The sequence below is a fragment of the Thamnophis elegans genome, chromosome 3 (genome assembly GCF_009769535.1).
Source record: "Thamnophis elegans isolate rThaEle1 chromosome 3, rThaEle1.pri, whole genome shotgun sequence".
Lineage (NCBI taxonomy): Eukaryota > Metazoa > Chordata > Lepidosauria > Squamata > Colubridae > Thamnophis > Thamnophis elegans.
Genome location: NC_045543.1, coordinates 5678701 through 5696341, shown reverse-complemented (window position 1 = coordinate 5696341; position 17641 = coordinate 5678701). Strand labels below are relative to the sequence as shown.

At 41.4% G+C, this 17641-nt stretch overlaps 1 protein-coding gene across 2 annotated transcripts in view; it reads right to left on the bottom strand.

The window, feature by feature from the left end:
* HPCAL1 (hippocalcin like 1) overlaps positions 1-17592 on the bottom strand; it is a 118577-nt gene extending 100985 nt beyond the window's left edge. The window contains exon 1 of one of the 2 annotated variants that reach the window (XM_032214551.1): positions 17448-17592. The gene's annotated coding sequence lies outside the window, so the exon portion shown is untranslated. Of the gene's footprint in view, positions 1-16843; positions 17307-17447 lie in introns of those variants that run through there. The other variant, XM_032214550.1, reaches the window with a different exon arrangement.
* Between the last annotated feature and the right edge of the window lie 49 nt (positions 17593-17641).

Genomic DNA, 17641 nt, shown 5'->3' with positions numbered 1-17641 from the left:
AGGTAAAACGGTTTAAAACTATTTTGTATATTAAAACTTACCCGCCCTGAAAATCAAAGCAGATTATGAAGCATTGCAGTTATACAAATTAACACAATGAATAATATATATATGCAACTGCGAACATTGCAATCAATTATACAGTACTTGTTACATTTATGAAATGCTGAAAAAAATGTTCAATAAGGAACATGGCTGGATTATTACATGTCTCTCTGCACACTAATTGTATCATTATATTTCAACCACAAAAAGTGCTTGAAGTTATTAAACTTCAAACACATTTACGAATTTAAAAATCTTAACATTCTACGCAGCATATAAATTATGTGAAAAGACTAGCAAAAGTGGACGAATGTCTCATCATGTACTGTGAGATAGACGCACAAATCCTTAAAATCAGAAACTCCCAAGATGAATGTAAGCATAGCCTAAATTCCCAGGACCTTTTGAGCTTTTGCTCGGTTCTAACACCAGTCCTTCTCATCGCTGTGCATTTGTTATAACATTACTTTTTTGAGTTTAAGTCTTGAAGGTCATTTACAATTTGAACCTTGAAAAGAAAATTCTACAAGCATAATAAATTGTAAAATTAAGAATATGAGAACAATTGTCTAAGAAATAAAGACTGGCGCAAATACAGTTCATCTAAAATCTCTACAAAGTCACGGGGAAAAAAATAACCTTCCAACTGAAGCAAAGAAGAATTCATTTACACCTTCCTTGGCAAAAGTTCCTATCATTGGAATGCTACCACAGAGAACACTCTGCCCCAAATTTGTAATAACCCAGTTTATCTTGGTAAGGGAAAGCAGAAGGACAAATGTATCAGGAATCATAGAAAAAAACAGATTTTTTGCTGGTACTAAACAAGTAGGGCTTTTTGGTAAGGATCAGTAACAGGTCTTTTGCCCAAAATAAATAACAAAGCAAAGCAGTTAATACGGTATTTTATAATGTGATCAAGGAGTGCATCTGAAAGCAATTTAGTGCTGTATACCAGTTGAGGTTTCCAAAGACTCCTAGAAGACCTATCTAGATTGAATTGCTGATACCTAAATTGAAAGTAAATAATAATTAAAAAAACAATGATCTCTTTGAATTTATCTAGTTATAGACCCACTTTTCATTCCCACAGTTCTCTCAAAAATGACAAAAAACCCTCAAATTAATCCTGAGTGTATCTGGCAAAGAAAACTTAGTGCCTTATCTATAAACTTTAAGAGCCATACTAAGTGAGTCTTATGGGAAGGTGGCCCATCACAACAAAATCAGAGCTTTTTATATACTTCCCTAACCACATGGGAATTTTGCCCTAGCAAAACCCGGTTTATGACCATATCACTACAAGAATTAAACAAGGACTGAAGTGATGGACCATCTTCAAAAGCTCAACCAATGGACTAAGATGGTCCAATTTGTTACCGCAATGAGAATAACAATAAGGCCTGATACTCTGTATGAGCTCTGAATGCTGGCTCCTTTAATTAAAAATCTGTTTTGTTCAAATACAGCGTGGCGCAGGAAATCTATAACTAGAGGAGGAAATAACTTCCACATGAAGGGACAATGAGAATATCTATCTGAGGAAAACTCAGGTGAACTGTAAACACACACAGAAGTGTTTTAATGAAAATTCACTAGCCAGTCACAGTATCAATGACGATGCACAATTCAGAACATTTACACGGTAGCATTCAATAAGCCCTTCATTGCAGACATATTTTTCTTTCAGATATGAAGAATGAAGAAAACAGAATGGCTGACGTATGAACTCAAGAAGTATAATGTTTAGGACGGACACATAAAAAATGCATATAAGCCCTGGTGGCTTTCACAAGGGCCTGAAAACATATCCCCCTCTGTGGGGCAGAGCACTGCATGAGCCCGTGGCACGTCAAAACCGCGCTGGTCAAAATCGCGGCGATAAAATCACGGCGCTAAAGCCGCGACATCATCGCCGCGCGTCATCACCGCCGCGACAACAGCGTGGCAACAGAAGGGCGCTTCAAAACGGCGCCGCGGCAGAAAGCCGACTTCATTTAAGGTAAGCGTTAGGATTAGGTTTAGGGGTTTGTTTTAGGGTTAGGTTTAGGGTTAGGTTTAGCATTAGGTTTAGCGTTAGGGTTAGGTTTAGGGTTAGGTTTAGGGTTAGGGTTAGGGTTAGGTTTAGAGTACTAAGTGCTTGGGAATGCGCGATTTTGCCCTCCACGATTATGTCATCGCGGTAGGGTTGCGTTTTTCCCTAGCGCTTAGAACGGCGCGAATTAGTCTTCGCGCTTATGTCTCTGCACAGAAGGGCTTCGCGGATTTGTGGTGGAACCGCATGAGCCAATCTAGAAATGATAAAGCTTGCCATAGTTGCCCACAGATGTTCAACTGATTTATTTATTTATGCGTCCAACTAATTCTAAACTATCCAGAGTCGCTAGCAAAAGTTGGATGCCAAAAGCATCATACAAATAAATACATTTAAATAAACAAAAAAGAAAGGTGGCACACTTCAGAATACAAAGTATCCCATCTATAAAATATTTATAATCAATGAAATGAGTAAGCACGGCTGGCACCAGGTTTACCACAATATGTTTTGAGTAGTCCTAAAGAAAAACTATTTTTGCTCCAAGCTTTACCACCATTATCTTGAACTAACATTTTTCTTATTCTAATAGCAGTCAAAATATCGAATACCAACTTCTGGCTTAATTTAACTTCAATTTTTTTTGTGTGATAGTGATATATAAATATAAACAGTTGGTAAATTCTTTTACGCTGTAAAAATATTCAGAATGAGATAAGTGATTTCACAAAGGTATATTGTTATTAAACAGACAATCAAGAATGTAAGGGAATTAGGTTTATTGAAAAGAAAGAAATATTAATCGTAATTGAATATATGTTGTACAATGAAAGTGAGGTATCTAGTTATATTAGACGGAAAATCTGTGATTGCATATGTAATTGAGAATATGGATGCAAAAATACTTGTAACCAAACAACATTCTGTATGTAATGGATGAGAACTTTTTTTATGCTGCTTTTTAATGTTTAAAAATAAAAATAATAATAAAAAATTACTTCATATTTTAAGATACTTACAACTTTCAAACCACTGAAAGAAAAATAATAAAATTAATGTGTTTTTTGTCACTAGCAGAAAAATATGTTTGGTCTTTTGAGTTCTGCCTTTTCAGATGCATTTTGCCACTGACGTTTCTCTTTTGTATTATCTGGGCTAAAAGCTGTAATTCCAAACATGCATTCTTAGTTTAAACAAATCTCATTAGATGAGGATTTTTCTGAAGGACCTACAGATCAGACAGCAAGTCTCTGCTAGCTTTAAAATTTTTTCCCAAAACAGCCATGAACTGGGTCAAATAGTCTTCCAACTTTTCTCATACTGGAATATTTATGTATGTCATTTAACTCTCTAAGTTGTAAAATGTTCCAGGCTACTGGGACAGTTGCTGCTTAAGGATGCTAAATAGCGTAACAAGTTATTCTGATTTTGAACATTGTAATTAACCCTTAAATGGCCATTATGTTTTAATATGTATATAATACCGTTTCCCTGAAAATAAGACCTCCACAAATAATAAGCCCAATTAGGCTTTTGAGCGCATGCACTAAAATAAGCCCTCCCCTGAAAATAAGCCCTCCCTGAAAATATTGCAACATAGCAGTAGACATGAGGTGACCACACTTGAAACCTTCTGCACCTCAAAAATAATAAGACCTCCCTGAAAATAAGACCAAGTGCTTATTTGGGGGGGGGGTCAAAAGAAAATAACTCCCTGTCTTATTTTCGGGAAAACATGGTAAATATTATATCATATTTTCAAGATTAGCCAATAATAATCTGGTATTACAGTATCCAATTTTCTGCTATCTCCCAATATTCCACTGGCTATGGAATTGGTCACTTTCAAAAATTAGGTCTACAAATGTTTTTAATGTTTATCTGAAATTTCTGAATCTTCCCACAAATCAGGAGAAATGTTTAAAATGATACTTCTAAGAACAACTTGGAGATGGCAAATTTAATACATTTACAATTTAATAATTGAAAAGAAAGGGGCTGCATTTTTACTATACACAATCCAACAATAACTTGGACTTTGAAAGTTGTTTCAGACCATCAGCTCCCAATGCTGATGGACCCGGAAAGCAGGCCACACCTACAGAAGATGTTCCAAAAATTTTTGAAACCCACCACTGGTCCTTGGATATGATTATTCTACACTATCATGCTCCTATTTATAAAACTCAGTGCCTCTGTGAAAGGTAAGGATGACTACTGCGTTTGTGGTGCAATCAGAACATTGTGTGTGTTGAAGTTGTTTTAACGCAAACCAAAGATGCCTTTTAAAAAACAAGTTTACATCATATTCTTATGCATGCCAGTGCTGTGTGAGAGGTAATTTAAGGTGGTTCTGACAAGTGTCGTTGGCATCTTCATATCCGGTCACATGGACGGCAAGCCACTCCCATCCGGTCACATGGGTGGCAAGCCCCTCCCACAAATGAGGCCACACCCACAGAGTAGGTTCGAACAATTTTTGAAGCCCACCACTGAATGGGATCTAAAGATTATTCCTTTTATGCAGGGCATGTAGACATTTAGAGAAAAGATCAATAGAATAGGCAGGAAGAGAGATGGAACAAGCTAAGGAAGTCTCTTATCCATGCAAGTCAGGCAAAACGACATTTAGAAAGCATGAGGGGGAGGATAAATATGTTTTTTTCCTTTAAAGAAAATAGAACAATTTGCTGTTTAAAAAAGGACATGCAAAACAAGTGGGTAGGGCTGGCCTGAATTCCTACTGACCTGATCTTCCCACTCACCCTGGCAGACTGTGGTAACAGAGAAATCATAAAACATTATTGCCAAAAATAGTTGCACGTACCCTAAATAGCAAACAAACTTAAGAGCCCTTGTGATACACAATTGGAAGGCAGCCAATGAGTGAACACTGGACCATGTTCTGCTATTCCAACAATCTGGTTTAGAGATAAATAAGATTTTGCACGCTTACACATTTGGGAGACGGGCTAAAGAAAGCTCATGATTGTTTGGCACAGTGGAAGGAAAGGGTAAAGGTTACCCTTTACCCTGTGAAAATGTACTATACGAAGCTTTTGATTTACTTTATTTTCAGTAAAATTTTGTGATCTTCCCACTATTCAATGTTTTTCTTTCCCCAGAGAGATGGGAAAGAGTCAGAGAAAAATGCTATTATGCTATTATGTTGAAAACATCTGTATTTCCCAAATAAGTAGATAGAAGTTTTGGTTTTTTTTAATTTCACACAAATATATATATATATATGTGTGTGTGTGTGTGTGTGTGTGTTTTATTTTTTATTTGTGCTGATAAATAAATAAAGGGAGACTAGTTAGATAAAAAAATCTAATAGATATAGATAGATAGATAGATAGATAGATAGATAGATAGATAGATAGATAGATATGTTTTTTTATTTGTGCTGATAAATAAATAAAGGGAGACTAGTATAGATCTATTTCAAGCTATTTAGCTCTCATCAGCTAGCCATACCCTTACTGGGATATGCTCCTTCCCATATTTGGGTATATCAGGGGTTGTGACACAATAAATAAATACTTATTTCCCTGGCCTAGCTGATAAAGGAGGAGAGCCTATGGCTTAGTGGCTAACACAACTGCCTAATATGAAATACAGCCCAGGTTCCAATCCCAGTAAGGGTATGGCTAGCTGATGAGAGCCAAATAGCTTGAAATAGATCTATACTAGTCTCCCTTTATTTATTTATTAGCACAAATGCAACACACACACACACACACACACACACACACACACACACTGATGACTCCTTTTTAAAACACACACCAAAACTAATTCAACTTGCAACAAATAGAAAAAAAACAAGAGAACTCTAAACATATTTTGCATTAGCTCTCTAAGCAGTTTACAGACTCGAACTGTTGATAGCCAGCAGTTAACAGAAGTAGCCTGTGGTGCTGCATTCTAACCACTGCACCACCATGGCTCAAATGGCGCTGGTGATTCAGCACATGTAATACCACTAGTCTCTAAGCCACATGGGTTGTCAGAGTGCTTCTGAGTACAATTCAAGGTGCTTATATTGATACTATATCCATTTTCACAATTCAAATCATTCTGTATCTGACATTACATTCTATATACTGCGTATCCTAGGAAAAGCAGAATTAAGACTGACTGCAGAGATTAAGAAGTTAGAAAGCACCAGGATTGTGTTCTCTCATACGAAAAGGGCTTCCAGAATGGGGAATTTGTATGTAGCCCACTTTTACAAAATTGAAAAAGTACCTATATCTCAAATGCAGTGCCATTATTCAGTATCCAAGCAAACTAAAAAAAAATGATGTAAATATCAGCTTTACACCCACACATATATCTAATTTTTGGCTCCCATAAACATTCTCCTCTCCCTCCCTAACAGTTCTAAAATCAACTCTACACAACACACATGCCAAAAATCTAAGGCATGGCCAAAATGTATTTCTTTATCCCAACTGCTTCATTCCATCGTTCTTTAGAGAAAAAAAAGCAATATTTGCCTTTCGACAAAACTCTTAAACAGTCTGTAATAGGAGAACGTAAATGAGCCCAGATCACTTACCACAAAGGAAGGTGTTTTTTTTTAAAGGTAGCAATTATTGCTTATCGGCACAGAGACTTTAGCGGGATGTACAAATCTGATGCAATTCTCGACGCAACGCTGTCTCTGGAGCAGCTGGTAGAATGTTAAGCCAGTTTTGGTGATAGTTCTGATGGAAGAATACGACGCTATCTCCTTTCCACCCCATTCCCCATAGCTGAAATGTTAGTACTGAAACCGCAGTGCAAGAAACTCCTGTACTTACGCGCCTTGTCTTGTGTGGGTTTGAGAAAACAAGAGGACTTCAGTTAAGATGCTGAACCATTACTAATAAGATGAAAACTAAACAAACATATCGAAGTCCTGCTTAGTACTTTGATATGTTTGTTCTCTGATCTTATATTCTCTCTTGCCACAAACGAGTTACCTGCAGCTGCTTTATAAATGTTTATTTAATTCCATCTTATGTGAGTTTCATTAATACAAAATGCACATTAAGGGGACGAATGCATGTGGACAAACAACACGGGTAGTCCTCAAAGTTATGACGGACCTTCCCAGGGCTAATTAGGAACCAGTTTCAAAGATCCAATGGTTGTCCCTCCCACGTCATGTGACTGAATTTGGGGGGGGGCTTGGCAACTGGCCCATATTTACAGCCTCTTGCAATGTCCTGCAGTCAGCTGACTGTATATTATGACTTTTTTTCGGTTCCACCACAAATCCGCGAAGCCCTTATCCGCCGAGACATAAGCGCGAAGACTAATTCGCGCCGTTCGAAGCGCTAAGGAAAAACGTGATCCTACCGCGATGACATAATCGCGGAGGGCAAATCCACGCATTCCCAAGCACTCAGTACCCTAAACCTAACCCTAAAACAAACCCCTAAACCTAATCCTAACGCTTACCTTAATTGAAATCGGCTTTCTGCTGCGGCGCCGTTTTATAGCGCCCTTCTGTTGCCGCGCTGTTGTCGCAGCGGTGATGATGCACGGTGATGACATCACGGCTTTAGCGACGCGATTTTATCACCGCTATTTTGACGGGCGTGGTTTTGTTGTGCCATGCTTTTTTTCTCCCCAGGAACTGTTTTTTACTTCCCACTGCCTAAAATAGGTTCACCTAATGACTGAAGCATTCACTTAACATCCATTACAACAAGGTTATAAAATTGACCATGATCACCTCATAGTCTGCTTACGACTGGCATGCCCATAATTCAATTGCAGCCGTATGTTGGGGGGACTGGCTGTATTGACCGCAATGCAATTTTGAAAGCAGGTTATCGGATATTTTTGTATCTTTCATACACTCCACAAGAAGAATGGACTCGACAGGACTCTCGTGTAAATCTTTCTTTTCCTCTTACTCTCTAATCAGGGTTACTCCCTTTGAACCTGCAGAATGATGTGTAAGATTATTGTCAATATATCTTACAATGCATATATGCAGAGGTGGTATTCAGCAGGTTCTGACCAGTTCTGGAGAACTGGTGGAGGAAATTTTGAGTAGTTCAGAGAACCGGTAAATACAACCTCTGACTGGCTCCGCCCCCCTCTATTCTTTGCCTCTTGAGTCCCAGCTGATCGGGAAGGAATGGGTTTTTTGCAGTATCCTTCCCCTGTAGTGGGGGGGGGGAGGTAATGGAGATTTTACAGCATCCTTCCCCTGTAGTGGGGAGGGAATGGAGCTTTTACAGCATCTTTCACCTGTAGTGGGGAGGGAATGGAGCTTTTACAGCATCTTTCCCCTGTAGTGGGGAGGGAATGGAGCTTTTACAGCATCCTTCCCCTGTAGTGGGGAGGGAATGGAGCTTTTACAGCATCTTTCACCTGTAGTGGGGAGGGAATGGAGCTTTTACAGCATCCTTCCCCTGTAGTGGGGAGGGAATGGAGCTTTTACAGCATCCTTCCCCTGTAGTGGGGAGGGAATGGAGCTTTTACAGCATCCTTCCCCTGTAGTGGGGAGGGAATGGAGCTTTTACAGCATCTTTCCCCTGTAGTGGGGAGGGAATGGAGCTTTTACAGCATCCTTCCCCTGTAGTGGAGAGGCAATGGAGCTTTTACAGCATCCTTCCCCTGTAGTGGGGAGGGAATGGAGCTTTTACAGCCACCTTCCGCTGTAGTGGAGAGGGAATGGAGCTTTTACAGCATCCTTCCCCTGTAGTGGGGAGGGAATGGAGCTTTTACAGCATCCTTCCCCTGTAGTGGGGAGGGAATGGAGCTTTTACAGCATCTTTCCCCTGTAGTGGGGAGGGAATGGAGCTTTTACAGCATCCTTCCCCTGTAGTGGAGAGGCAATGGAGCTTTTACAGCATCCTTCCCCTGTAGTGGGGAGGGAATGGAGCTTTTACAGCAACCTTCCGCTGTAGTGGAGAGGGAATGGAGCTTTTACAGCATCCTTCCCCTGCCACGCCCACCAAGCCATGCCACACCCACAAAACCGGTAGTAAAACTTTTTGAACCCCACCACTGCATATATGCATATATGCATATATGCATCTAGATGAGAAAAATATATTTGCATGCCATTTTCTTCCTCTTTGAAGGGGGCCTCTGTTTTGTCTAATGAACTAGTTTAATAAAAAATATGACAGAAATAAAACGTGTATATCAAATTGTATGTCTGGTATCACTAGTAGACCAAGGATCATGTGACCAGACAATATTAATCTTGATCTGCTTCTCGGTTACTTAGGGATTTCTTAACTTCGTATTTTATCATTTGCATTAACAAAACATTAGGGCAGCTGACTTGACAGCATGAAGTTTCTTTCCTTTGACACATTAGCCCCTTCAGAGGTCCATATTTTGCCACTTGAACTGTTCTCATAATTAATAGTTACAGGAAGCCAAATACGGGAGGCATGGTGATCATTTCTCTGTAGGCAACTTCTTTATTAAAGGGAATGAAAGCAGGTATGTTCTCACCTGATTCTTACGAAAACAGAGACTAGTACAAGTATATGTAGCAGGGAATTCTTAAGATTGCACTCTGATTCTCATATAGTTTGATTTCCCTTTATTTAACTGGATACCTTTACCAGGGAGGCTGTCATCCCGCTTTGATCAAAAATGCCTCAATTTCAATTACTCTAACATATCGTTGTATAAGCTTCCATGTGGATTGAGTGTAGGTAAAACATTGTTATTTGCCCAGTCTCAACTGTTCATACATAAACATTCTTCTAATAGAAACCTACTTCCCTGAAATGTGTCTAGGATTCGTAGCCCATTGGGAAGACTGATAATTTCCACTGACATCATAGCAGTAGCAATAGCAGTTAGACTTATATACCGCTTCATAGGGCTTTCAGCCCTCTCTAAGCGGTTTACAGAGTCAGCATATCGCCCCCACAGTCTGGGTCCTCATTTCACCCACCTCGGAAGGATGGAAGGCTGAGTTAACCTTGAGCCGGTGAGATTAGAACCGCTGAACTGCAGATAACAGTCAGCTGAAGTGGCCTGCAGTGCTGCACCCTAACCACTGCGCCACCTTGGCTCTCTATTTGCCCATCAACCAGTCTCAATTGTCCATACATAAACATTTTTCTAATAGAAACCTACTTCCCTGAAATGTGTCTAGGATTCATAGCCCATCGGGAAGACTGATAATTTCCACTGATATCATAGCAATAGCAGTAGCAGTTAGACTTATATGCCGCTTCATAGGGCTTTCAGCCCTCTCTAAGCGGTTTACAGAGTCAGCACATCACCCCCACAGTCTGGGTCCTCATTTCACCCACCTCGGAAGGATGGAAAGCTGAGTCAACCTTGAGCCGGTGAGATTAGAACCGCTGAACTGCAGATAACAGTCAGCTGAAGTGGCCTGCAGTACTGCACCCTAACCACTGCGCCACCTCGGCTCTCTATTTGCCCATCAACCAGTCTCAATTGTCCATACATAAACATTCTTCTAATAGAAACCTACTTCCCTAAAATGTGTCTAGGATTCGTAGCCCGTTGGGAAGACTGATAGTTTCCACTGACATCATCATGAAGAACTTACCAATTGATCCCAAATCCCAAACAGACGAATTCACCTTAAAATATAAACCCCTTGTTTAAATCTAGTGTTCTCTCTTTTTTTGTTCTTTAAGATTACCACACACCTCTACTGCATCACACAGGACTCCCTAGTCATCATTCTTCCCTTTCAAGATCACATCCTTTACTTGAGAGACCGCCTGCTGCCAATTACCTCCCAAAGACCCGTTAGATCACACAGGGCCGGCCTCCTCTGGGTTCCGTCCACCAGCCAATGCCATCTGACTACTACCCGGGGGAGGGCCTTCTCTGTAGCAGCTCCGGTCCTTTGGAATGAACTCCCCGTGGAGATCCGGACCCTCACCTCTCTCCAGGCCTTCCAGAAAGCTGTCAAAACCTGGCTGTGCCGGCAGGCCTGGGATTGATGTTCCCCTCCCCTCTCGACTTGTGTGGCTGTGTGATTTTCGTGTATTTTAATTATGTGTACTGTTGTTTATGTTCCCTTTCCCCCCTGAGTTGTTCGCCGCCCTGAGTCCCTCCTGGAGAAGGGCGGCATACAAATAAACCCAATACAATACAGGAACTGAATTGGGCCCAAATAGCTATTGTCACAAACATGTGACAGAGGAATTGAAGAACAATTTTGCTGAAATTCTCAAGGGGTAGGACTTGTGCCTATAAAGATACCTCTACTTTTAAATCTGTTCCATCTAAGTCCATCAAAACCACGTGCCACGTCCCCCGTAGCTCCTCCACCTTGACGTTTTAAAAGTTCTTGGAAAGAAGCTATAAACCAAAATGTTTTTGGCCAAACCAGAACTGAAAAGGGGGCAGAGGGAACAAGTTATTTTTTTGCTGTCAGGTATGAGTTAAATCTACCATTCAATTACAGAGTTTTTTTCAAACTGTGGGCTGTAAGCACCAGGTGGGGGAAGAGACAGGAGTGATGATGATGATGAAGGAATTTGAAGGGAATTATAAAATTGGCAGGCAGTGTAAACATGGACAGCAGAACAGAACTCACAAAACCTAGATAAGCACATCCCTGGATAGTCTAGCAGGGTTCTGGCAGGGATCCAAGCTTAAGTATCTGTGATGTCTATGCCAGGGGTTAATTCCTGTCCAACTGGGGACATAGGTTCTGAAAGCTGTGGTACAAGGCTCTTGCCCTCAACGTGTGGTGTGCTAACTAGGGCTAGATAGCTGTTGGACTTCACTCCCAGCTGTTGGTTAAACCAGAAGGAGGGTTGAGATTTCCTGCAGCTGCTTCTATGGAGAACATGCCAATCAAGATAAAATGGAGCAGAGGAAGGCAACCAGGTTGACTTTCTTAAAAGTAGGGTGCAGATTTTTGGGGGACTGGTCTGTCTCATTGAAGGAAATGGCTTTGAAGTTAGATGTTTGTTTCCACTGGGGGGAAAAATGTAACTTGGGAGTGGAGTCCAGGTTCCACTCCTGTACTATTTTGTTTGCTCTGTAGATGGAAATGTGATGACTGACGTTAGATGGTATGTTGATTCTTGCCCAACCTTAGTCCCAATCACACCACTGGTTGAGGTCAGGGGAGGGAGGGATCCTCAAAAGTTTGTCATTTGGAGGAATTGCTGTGCTACAAACTCTTGTATGACTACGTAAGCCCCAAAACAACTAATCAGCTTAGGTTGCTTGCCTGTGAGAAGGGACAGTACCATGAATGCAACTTCTGTCTTTAATTTGCCATCCCAACAATTCAGTGGTGGGTTTCAAAAAAATTTCGAACCTACTCTGTGGGTGTGGCCTCCTTTGTGGGAGTGGCTTGCCAGCCATGTGATCTGGTGGGAATAGCTTGCCTGCCATGTGTTTTCTCTCTCTCTCTCTCTCTCTCTCTCTCTCTCTCTTTCCTTCCTTTTGTCTCTGTCCCTTTTTCCTTTTTTTCTTTCATCTCTCACTTTTTCTTTCTTTCTTTTTTCTTTCTTTCTTTCTTCCTTTCTTTCTCTTTCTCTCTCTCTCTCTCTCTGTGTCAGTGGTGGGTTTCAAAAAAATTTGGAACCTCTTCTGTAGGTATGGCCTGCTTTCTGGTGGAACCTCTTCTAACCAGTTCGGTAGATTTGACGAACCGGTTCTACCGAACTGGTGCGAACCCACCTCTGCAACAATTGCTGTGCCCTTCCTGTCAAGTTAACCCTCCTGAGTTCCTTCACCACTCTCCACTGTTCACACTCCGAGTCTAGTTTGCCCAACTCTATCCTCTTAATTCATTCATACCTAGTTTTATATCTTCAATGTGCGCACTTTCCCTCTCCATCCTACAGAAATTGTACCGCTGCCTGCTTTATTCTACGTGAGCGTATATCAGTTCTCCTCAGAGTCTCCCCCTCTAGCCTCCTGAGAAAGTAGCTATGGGATCAATCTTTTCCTCATTTTTTTTTTAATCACAGGAGCAAGGTTTTTGTCAAAACAAAATAAGGTTATCTCTACTGCATATGAAAGTAACTGGGTTCTAAGAAGCCCAGATGTTTTCTATGGAATAAAAATGGCAGGCTGCTCCTAAAAACCACTTCCCTCACTTTTGAATAAAAATAAAATAAATCATTGGTGTTTTGTTGGCACTAAAGAGATACCTATAAATCTGCCTGCCCTATGCCAGTTACACATTACTGCAGGACACAAAAATAAGAGGGGCTATTATATGTGCTTTCTACTATAGCAACTAATTACTCTTTCAAGTGGCTTTTAATTATATTCAGCTATGTCTCCTTACTTTCCTCAATACACACCTGCTTACAGGCTTACATAAGCCATGATTTGCCTAGCACAAAAGGCATTAACTCAAATTTGGAACTCCTCTGGTTATTTTCTCTAGAACAAATCAATGGACCCCAGATGTTTTCATTTGCGGCTATAAATTTGCATTCACAACCTTTCGAATTATAAGGTATACAGTCTTTTTTAATAGAAACAACATGCCTTTGAGTACTCTTGGGAATAAATTTATCTCTCAGATTAAAAAGCTCCTTAGTTCCAAATTCCACAAATTTATAGTACCAAATAATTCAGAAATCATGAAGAACAATGTTCAGCCAAATGAGTGATTTCTGAATCTACAATCTTATATTTGGGATATGAATGTAGTGCTCCAAATGATGTAATTTCCCAAAGAATGATTTTTAGCATTACATAACTTTTTCCCACCAGGGAATGGAGGAGAAGAGCATCCCTTTCCTTTGGTTGTATACAACAGCTCAAGAGCAAGGTATATAGAAATCGGAAGGTTAATTTCTATATGCCTTGTTAAAAAGAAAAAATGTGAATTAAGCTGATGAGGCAAATGGTTATCTTAGACATATGCTTCTTTAAAAAAAAAATTGAATTCCCCAAACTCCATGTAAAATCTATAATGGTCATTATTATTTGGTGGGTTTCTGGTTGCAGTAATTTTTGTATAATTAAAAAACAGGCATTTCAAACACCAGAAGTGGTCAACATCATCTAATTAATAGTCAACCTGAGCAAGCAATAAGTGATTACTTGCTACTCTATGTATAATGTACCGGGCTTTCTCGCTATATATCACAGGATATATATTTCTGATATGTCTTATGCAATAGATCTGAGATTAAATAATTTATTTTGTATTAGAAACTATAGAAACAAGAATAAGTGTTTCAGACTCATTCCCAATGCGGTTATGATACACAGTCCCGTACATAGTATAAAAAAACAAGCCACATGTTAAGAACATGTTTAAAGGTACATCAATTCTGCAAACTGGATTTTAAGTGGTGTTTTGTGTTCACTTACACTCACTAAAGCCTATAGACTTCAGCAGGTGCACAGAATTGGATGCAGAATTAAACATGTATAACCTTTACAAAAGCAACAGTATATATAAGACTATAAAATCACTTCAGGAGTAAAATCTTACGCAGGACAGTTTATAGGATTTGTTGAATTCAATGGTGATAATACATTTCATCACAGGAATAAGTCTATAGTACCCAAATGACAATTTCTGCTTTAATCTAGTGGGGAAAAAAATGCAGTTTAAGCTTTTCTTTTCTAGATTACTCCATGTATCAACTAAATAATGTATCTCTCAGTGGAAAAGATCTAATCATTCTAACATGTGCCTAAATCACAGCAAATAAGCACTTCCACCAAAGAACGTGAAAGCAGTTCGTTAAAAAATTGAGTTTGAAACCAGACATATTTTCCCTTCAGGCTTTATAAAGATCGATTGAACAATACAGATTTGTATAGGTAACAAAGTTCCTTCCTAAAGATACATATAGCATAACGGTATTCCATCTTGACCGGGAATAATTGTACAGAATGTATGAGGAAAAAAGTAGAGATCAACAATACTGTATAATAACTGAGCAACAACTTAAGTTTCAGTTCAAGATGCATCCATTTGTACTGTAAAAGAACGGAGGGATTTCCTTACTTGTAATCTGAAAATGTTCTGAATAGCATATGTTCAAGTCATCTAGAATATTCAGGAAAAAAAGGGTAAGGACAATATGCAGAGACTGGAGAAAGGAGATGAGGAAGCAGCAGGGCGCTTCAAAGTCAAAGCAGATATAACTATTATCACAGGTTTCCCTTTTCTTTTCTGCAGCAATGGAAACCACTGAATGAAGACTGGGAAGAACTTACGTAAAGCACTAACAATTTGCAAACAATTCCTAAATTTAAAAGCAGGCTTCAAACTCAGAAAGGTCCTAAGGGAAGGGAGTGCTGAAAAACATTTGAAAAGTTTATTGTTGTCATCCCTTGAAGAGGCTGTAATGGTCAGAAATTGGCCGGGAATTTTAAATCTGCTGTCTCAATAACCCACCTACCCAATTTGAGAGAGGAAATGTTTTTCCCTAAAAGGATGCTTTAAACTCTCCATGATGAAATAGGTTATTTCTTTTAAACAATACCAATCTAGATCATCAGATCTCCTCTCGGAAAAGACAATTAGGACTGACAAGGAAAGAAACCATACTTTGACAAGAGTAATACGGAGAAAGTGAGAGACACTTTTGAGTTAGGGTTTAATATTGATGCATTTGTTCATACAGCAAGTCAAATATTAATTGCTCCCAACGCAAAACCTGCCGGCTACCAATAACTTTTAACATTTGTTTAATGCATAGAACCCGTTTTACTCATCAAGAAGCTAACTGGCTGAAGAAAAGATCTGACTATTTTTGACAGTGTAAATAAAGTAAGAGGCTGTTTAACACAGTGTTTTTCAACCTTTTTTGTGCAAAGGCACACTTTTTTCATGAAAAAAATCACGAGGCACACCACCATTAGAAAATGTTAAAAAAATTTAACTCTGTGCCTATATTGACTATATATAAAGTCTTTTTCCCATGGCACACCTTACACTATGTCACGGCACACTAGTGTGCCGCGGCACAGTGGTTGAAAAACACTGGTTTAACATGTATTTAACATGCGGGGATGGGGGAGGGAGGTATTTCGAGAAGGCTTAATTAGAATAGACATCTGTCTCCAGCAGGATGAGTTCCCTGGCACGAAAGGAAGTTGTACCTGGCTTTAAGCAAACCAATCACAACACGCCACTCCCAACCGCAACCCAAAAAATAAGCAAGACTTCTGCGAAATGAATTAATAACGTGGATTTAAACGTGGTAGGCTGGCACCCATTGCTCAAAAGCAATTTGTAGGATCGCCCAACATTTCTCTAGGCAAGGCCAAGCGCGCAAGGGCACCGCGCATCTCGCCACACCTTGGCCAGCCCAGATGCCTTCACCCATGTTGGGAAAGGTTCTACATTTGTCAAGAGGGTGAAGGAGGAAAGAGGGGAAAAAAAGGGGGGGCATCGGGGCTTGAAAATCCTGGCTTGTTGTCCAAGCCTGGCTTGTTGTCCAAGCCTGGCTTGTTGTCCAAGCCTGGCTTGTTTGTCCAAGCCTGGCTTGTTTGTCCAAGCCTGGCTTGTTTGTCCAAGCCTGGCTTGTTTGTCCAAGCCTGGCTTGTTGTCCAAGCCTGGCTTGTCTCTGTTAAGCAGCTGGTTGACCCAACACTCCCGATTCCGACGTCTCCGTCCAAGAAAGTCTCCGCAGAGACCCCCTAGCCTGAATAAAGAGATGCCAAGAGGGAGGAAGAGAGGAAGAAAACAATGGATGGAAGAGAGGGAGAAAGTGGCGTGCAGGGAACGTCGGAATGTGTCTCTCCCCACCCACCCACCCACCCCCGAGGTCACCCGCGCCAGCTGCGCCTTCCAAGCTCCCTTCTTACCAGGCTCCTGGGGCTGCGCGCTCCCTCCTTTCTCTCGCTCGCACCGCCGGATCCCTGCGTGGGGATCGGCCGGCGACGGACGACTCCGCTCGGGGGCTGCTCTCTCTCTCTCTCTCTCGCAGGAGCGACCAGGCTCCGCTCCTCTTGGGCAGCAGAAGAGAAGGGACAGCGGGAAGGGCGAGAAGGGGCAGACCGAGAAGGGAGCAAAGCTGCGGAGTCACCCAGCAGGAGGAGGAGGAGGAGGAGGAGGAGGAAGAGGGGAGGGGGAGCCGAGAGAAACAGAGGGAGAAAGAGAGAAGTTTTCAAGGCAGCAGCGAAAGCGGCTCCGGTGCCTCGGAAGGGCCGCGCTCAGTGCCCCATCGGCGCGCTCACCGCCCCGGGGCCCCCTCGGGAAAGCGCTTCCTAAGCGCCGCAACCTCCGCGAAAGGTTTACGCTCCGCCGCGGAAAGCAGCAGCGCTTGAAAGCCGCTGCCAGGGCAGAATGGATTAAGAGGCGGGAACCACAAGCCGGCCCGGGAAAGCGGGGGGGGGGGGGGGGGGAAGTGGCCACTCCGAGGCAAAGCCTCCAAACTTCTGCCGGGCTCCGCGCTTGCCCGTCTCTCACCTGGCCGCGGGATCTCTTCTTGCGGGCGCCGCTTGCAGGGGAAGGAAAGCTCCCTCTCTCCAAAACCAACCGGGGCTCGGCCGGGAAGGGCTTAGCGCCTCCCGCAGAAGCGCCGCATTTGGTATATCCCGCCACACACAAACACACACACACTCCACCCCGCACGCACACACACACACACACACACACACAGA